Source organism: Papaver somniferum, chromosome 4 (genome assembly GCF_003573695.1).
Source record: "Papaver somniferum cultivar HN1 chromosome 4, ASM357369v1, whole genome shotgun sequence".
Lineage (NCBI taxonomy): Eukaryota > Viridiplantae > Streptophyta > Magnoliopsida > Ranunculales > Papaveraceae > Papaver > Papaver somniferum.
Genome location: NC_039361.1, coordinates 155,413,057 through 155,419,056, shown reverse-complemented (window position 1 = coordinate 155,419,056; position 6,000 = coordinate 155,413,057). Strand labels below are relative to the sequence as shown.

Genomic DNA, 6,000 nt, shown 5'->3' with positions numbered 1-6,000 from the left:
TAATTTTGGTACTCAATAATTGAAATACTAAGAATTGGTACCTTAATTGGATGTTGACTGTCAACGACTCTGTTTGACCCATTATTATTTGATTTCTTTAATTTTTATTAAAACTTTATTCAAAGTTACAATTTAATCCCTAATAAAAACCCGATAAACGGCCATGATTAAATCCAAATTCTAAAAGAATACTAAAACTAAATTGTCGCCTTTTCTTATTCTTGTCTCTCTTGTTTCATGGAACCAACTTCGTCCATGGCGGAAGGAGCTATTGCAAAGGGAAACACCGCTTTCCCAAATGGCGATAAACCAGCAGCATATGCGTATGCATCACTTCACCAACACACATAAGCTTTAACTAATGCTTAATATTTTATTGTATTTTTCTTTTTGAAAGTAAACCAGATGGGAGTAATAAATGGTATAGTAGATTAGGTGCTCCTTTAATTGGTTTAGGTAAGTTCTGATGATGTTATTTCAACTTATAAGAAAGGTGTAGAAATTGATTAAAACAATAAAGTGGTAGAAGTTTGGATTACTGATGCCCAAGTCGACAAGTGTCTACGATATCTAAATGGAGATCGAGTTAGAAACCCGTTTGTTACGATTTCCATAGATCTGATTTGTGGTTAATGGATGATCTATCAACAACGATGTACTTGCAACAGCCTGATTTTGTTTCGGTGATATGGTTAGAAGAATCCTTATATGGTGATTATGTGTATGAATGATTTAGTGGTTCTTGAGGTTTCGTTGAATTGGATGTTAATATGAGAACGGGTAATCCTGATTAGATAATAAAAAAGGATAGAAACGGTTTAATTGGTAATCTGTTAACAGGGATGGGTTTTAATTGAATTTCATTAGATTGATTATGTTGGCCGTGGACCGTGGTGAGTGTTGGGGGATGTTAGTGGTGGTGAAGGTAGAAACGAGTAGAAGTTGCGGTGGTGCAGGTGCAAAAAAGAAGGAAGAACATGGGAAAAAACCGGTGGTGGTAGGGAAGATGTGACAGGGGGTATTTTTATGGATGTTTTATTAACTCCCTTTCTTTTAAAAATTTAATTTGTAATAATTATAAAAATAGAAAATTTAAAATAACGGGGTGAAACGAAATCGTTGATAGTCAACATCCTGTCGAGGTACTAACCCTTAATATTTCAAATATTGGATACCAAAACTAAGTGTTGCATATTTATTGGGTGCCAAACGTTAAATATTTTTTATAATAATATGCGAAAAATCTTTACAAATCAATAAATTAGTCTCTGCAAGCCTCTTACAAAAATCTCTTATGAAAACCGTTGAGAGTGTCTCATATATTAATTATTAAGTTACAAAAACTCTCTCAGATTCTTTTAAACTTCAAGTTTCTAAAAACCACCGGTAATCTTAATCGAGTACTTCGTAGAGAGGGGGAAGAGGAGAAATTTCTGGCATATGTAAAGGGAAACAAAAATGTTGCTTTGGTCGAGTGGTTAAGGCTTGTGCCTGCTAAGTAGTACGTGGGATTTCCCCGCGAGAGTTCGAATTTCTTAGGTGACGAGTTTTGCTCGTTTTTAGTTATTTATTTTTGAAACTTTAGATAGGTTAGCCATCAATGCACCAACCAAATTTAGATTAATTATTTATTTTTGAAACTTTGGATGGGTTAGCCATCAATGCACCAATCAAATTTAAATTAGAAAAGCTAACTGATACCCTTAATAATCATGTAAAAGATTAATCTAATTTGAAAAGTGAAGGAAGACCATCGTCTAATTTTAAATGTTTAGTACATGAGAGGGAAAAAATAAGAAATTCAACATCATCTATGTAAGTCTATAAGCCGACCTATACTTTTTTGAAAATGCCTTATATTTCTTTCATTCCAAATAGAACACCAAACTGCCAAAGTAATTAAATCCCAGATTTTTCATTTCTTAGCTTTGTCTTGCTTCTTCTTCCACTACCAAAGAGAAGCTCTGAAAAAATCTTGACAAACCCAACTCATCTAAGGCTAATAAGAAAATAATTCAGATTTTTCTTGTCACTTCACAATGCATGACCATATGTCTATTGGATTCAGTTCTTTTTCTTTTTTTTTTGCATAAAATGCAACCACTGATCACAACGGCATTATGTAGTTTATAAAGAGTTGTGAAAATGCAGGGGAAACCAAATACACACGACTTTTTTGTTCAGCAACCTTTGTAGACAAAACTTAATAAAACTGCAAGTATATCAACTTAATGATCCTTGACAATATGTATATAGAGTTAATATCTCAACCTTTACTCAATCAGTATGTATATAGACACAAGGTTCGCAAACCTGATTGAGTGATTGTTAAGCAGAGTACTTGAACGATCACAAAAAACAATATTCAAGATCAAACTATTCATATCCAAATAATTCTGTCGGAATTTTGTCAAGTGATTGAACTTGTTATCTATCTTTCAAGATATTAATTGTATAAGAAATGAGTCTCGTAAATGGTAACAATTAAGCGGGCTTATCTACTTAGATTAAATACATACAAATCTGTGTAAATCTAATTATAATGATAAACAATATAATGCGGAAAAGGAAAAACACAAGACACCAGAAATTTTGTTAACGAGGAAACCACTATAGCAGAAAAACTTCGGGACCTCGTCCAGATTGAACACCACACTGTAGTAAGTCGCTACAAACATTGGCCTCATATCAAACTTCGGACTAGAATGTAGTTGAGACCGAATCCACCCTCCAAGCGATTCATTTACAGTCGTGTTCCTTGTGAAAAGTTCTACGCACTTGATTCCCTTAGCTGACGTCCTTTACAGTCTAAGAGTTTTTTCAACCGAAGTGGAGACTTTTGATACCAATATTCCTCTAACAGATAAGCATATTTAATTTCGGTTTAGATCAAATATCTAGGTGTGGAAATATGTTTGCAATATAAAATCTATAAAACCTCCCAAATTCGGAACTTACGACTCCTGAAGAGCATCCTAGATTCTCAACCACCTCTCAACAACAATCGTCGAAAGATTAACTAAGATCAGTCTTTAGATATTTCTATCTCGAGGAATCACAAAGTCTAAGACAAAGAGAACTTTGTGTTTACTATCTATATTGTGTGAAAGAGATTACGAAAACCTAGATAACAGAAAAGCAAGATCAGGATTCACGAACTATCAAGGTAAAGATAGTCGTACATAGCTTCACGAATCCCCAAGCGAAGTCTTTGTAGTCTTTGACCTAAAAGGTCAATAGAGGCGACTTTAGAATCAACCAGGACACAAAGTATCAGGTATTGATTTTCCCAGTTGATAGGGATGCTCTATTTATAGTTTTTGAAGAGCAGGGTTAGCTTAGAATTCAAGCTAAGATAACTTGAGAATCAAGAAAACTAATTAGGTCTTCAAACTACGATAAAATATTATACACATAGGTTCTGTTACAGAACCGTGTATAATGATTATTCGGTTTGGCAAGTTTTCCAAAGAACTAAAAGTTATTGGACGTCTATTTAAATACCTAATGAATTAATCAAAATTGACACACATAAGTGTTTAAGTGATAAATGAATTCTTAGAAGTGTTTAAGTGAGTTTTAACGATGCTAAAAATATTAAAATAATAATTCTTTAAGCGTCTGTTAAACATTATCGGGACAGTTGGTATAACAATTTTCCAACCGTAGGTTTCTCTTCCTATTTTTAAAGATTATAATAATCCCTAATCTACAAGTTTTTTTTGATATTACTTTTACCTAGTAATTGTTTTTATCAAAATAAACACAATATTTTCAAAACCTTGATTCACATCTAAAGGGAAATCAAAACAGTGTTTTGTGCAAACAAAATATCAAATCGTATCAATCATGTTGGAGTATCTTCTAAAGAGAACCTTGAGTTATGCTAGAAGATTTGCGTGAAGAATTTCTAAAGAGAATTGGTATTCTGCTAGGAGTTCTACAAGTGCTGAAGTAAGTATTACATCTAGCCCGAATAGGTAGTAGGAAATTGGTGTAACAACTTATAGTTAGTGTGTGTTTATTCTTGAATAGGTCCCGGGGTTTTTCTACATTTGCGGTTTCCTCGTTAACAAAATTTCTGGTGTTTGTGTTATTTCTTTTCTGCATTATATTTTTTATATAATTGAAATATCACAGGTTGTACGTAAGTTCAATCAATTGTGGATCCGAACTTTGGGTTGTTGATTAAATTGATTGATACTTGGATATTGGTTTTTGGTTTTTGATACCGTCCAAGTTATTTCTTATATTCAATCGGGCTCGCAAGTTTTTATTTGTTTGATTGCGGATTGAATTGAGAAATTGAGATATAACTTTTTGATATACTTTTCTTAAGATTGAGTATGACTGTCTAGTTGATTCTCTTGAAAGTATATTAGAGTTAGTCCATACAAATTTCCAAACAAATTATTGGGTGTGGTTGTTGTACCCCCGCTTTTTCATCCTCCTTAATCAATAAGAACAAAATTTGTACAAGGAAGAAAGCCAAATCATTCCCGAACTCTTCATCATCAACGGACATTGGAACATAAATTTTATGAAGAAGAGCATTAGATCCTTCAAACATGTTTGGGTGTTGTTTGACAAGTGCTTATTGAATTTTCAAAGATTTATGCAAGATGTTTTTAAGACCTTGCACTTCCATCTTGGTATTCTTAAGATCTTCAAGAATATTTGCAAACCTTTGCTGATTTAAGAAGTTTACCCCAGATTTCTTCATGTTATTCATTTTTCTCATAAAAAGTGAATCTTTCTCCTTAGGAACAACAAACTCAACATATTTCGTTGTAGAATCAACAACCATAGGTAGAGAAGGTACATCCGAAGAAATCATACCTGAGGATACCATAGCTCTAACTTGAGTATGATGTGTAAAAAAAACTATAGATCTTCAAGTCACTTTAGGTTTTTTGAAAATTTCCGAAAACCAGTGAAAGTTTAAATAGAAAGAGTAACAAATAGTTCAAGAACCGACCGACCAGAAAAGGTTCGTTCATGTACCAAAAATCAAATTAAAAAGCAAAATACAATTATACCCTTTCTTAAGTTTGTGCAAAGGTAACTCTTTATACTTATTACTTGAAAAGTAGTGTGAAAAGAGCGAAATTAATAGTTTCAAGATAAAATTCTTTTGAATATTCCAATAATTTCTTTATGGAAGTGAGAATAAATTTGGATTATAACCAAGTCAAAAACCTTAAAGTTGTACAGAACTCAATGGAGCAAAGCTCAATATGAATTAATGTTATTCCCGTTTTAAGCACGAAATATCAATAAGAAAGTTTAACCTTGAATCTGTGAAAAATATATGGAAATTCAAGTAATAAGTTTCAAGATACAAACAAAAGAGTTTGTCCCAAGCCCTTTGGAGGTGCAATGTTCTCGTCTCTTTTCAGGGCATATGAGACAAGGCGACACCTTTTCCAATACAATTAATTTGTGTTGGGTGAGTATTAATAAGCTCACCACTTGGTTCATGTAATGGTTGTCAATTTTCATCTTTTTCGATCGTTTAGACCGTGATCTCTTATTTCCCCTTGGAACCTTTTCCTCATGAATATTAACACTTTTAGAAGAAGTAGGAGAAACAGGGTTGCATACCTTAGCAGGGTTAGGATTTTGAAAGAATTTAAGCACATTCGTCAAATGATTCGCCCTCCGTTGTAGTTTATTGACATACCTCACTTTATGCTTGTACATGACGCATGTTGAAGTTCATGACTTTCAGTAGTACAGTAAGGACATGATCGGTTGAGAAGGGGATCAGAAACACTTTCAGTCTCAGCTGTCAAACACATCGAAGATGTTTCTTAAGATCAATAATGTGTTTTTCCAAAGAAAAATCCATTATATCCTTAAAAGTTATCGATGAGAATCTTCAAACAGCTTGTTGAGATTGATATGAGTATCACTACTCTCATCAAGATTAGTTGTTTCAGCTAGAAGTATTAAACCAAAACTTTCTTCTTCTGAATCATAACAATCAGTAGTTTCATC

The 6,000-nt window shown here is 33.1% G+C and overlaps 1 pseudogene; it reads left to right on the top strand.

Moving 5' to 3' along the window:
* The first annotated feature begins 255 nt into the window (after positions 1-255).
* The window catches only part of LOC113273328, an 81,225-nt pseudogene continuing 75,480 nt past the window's right edge, over positions 256-6,000 (top strand).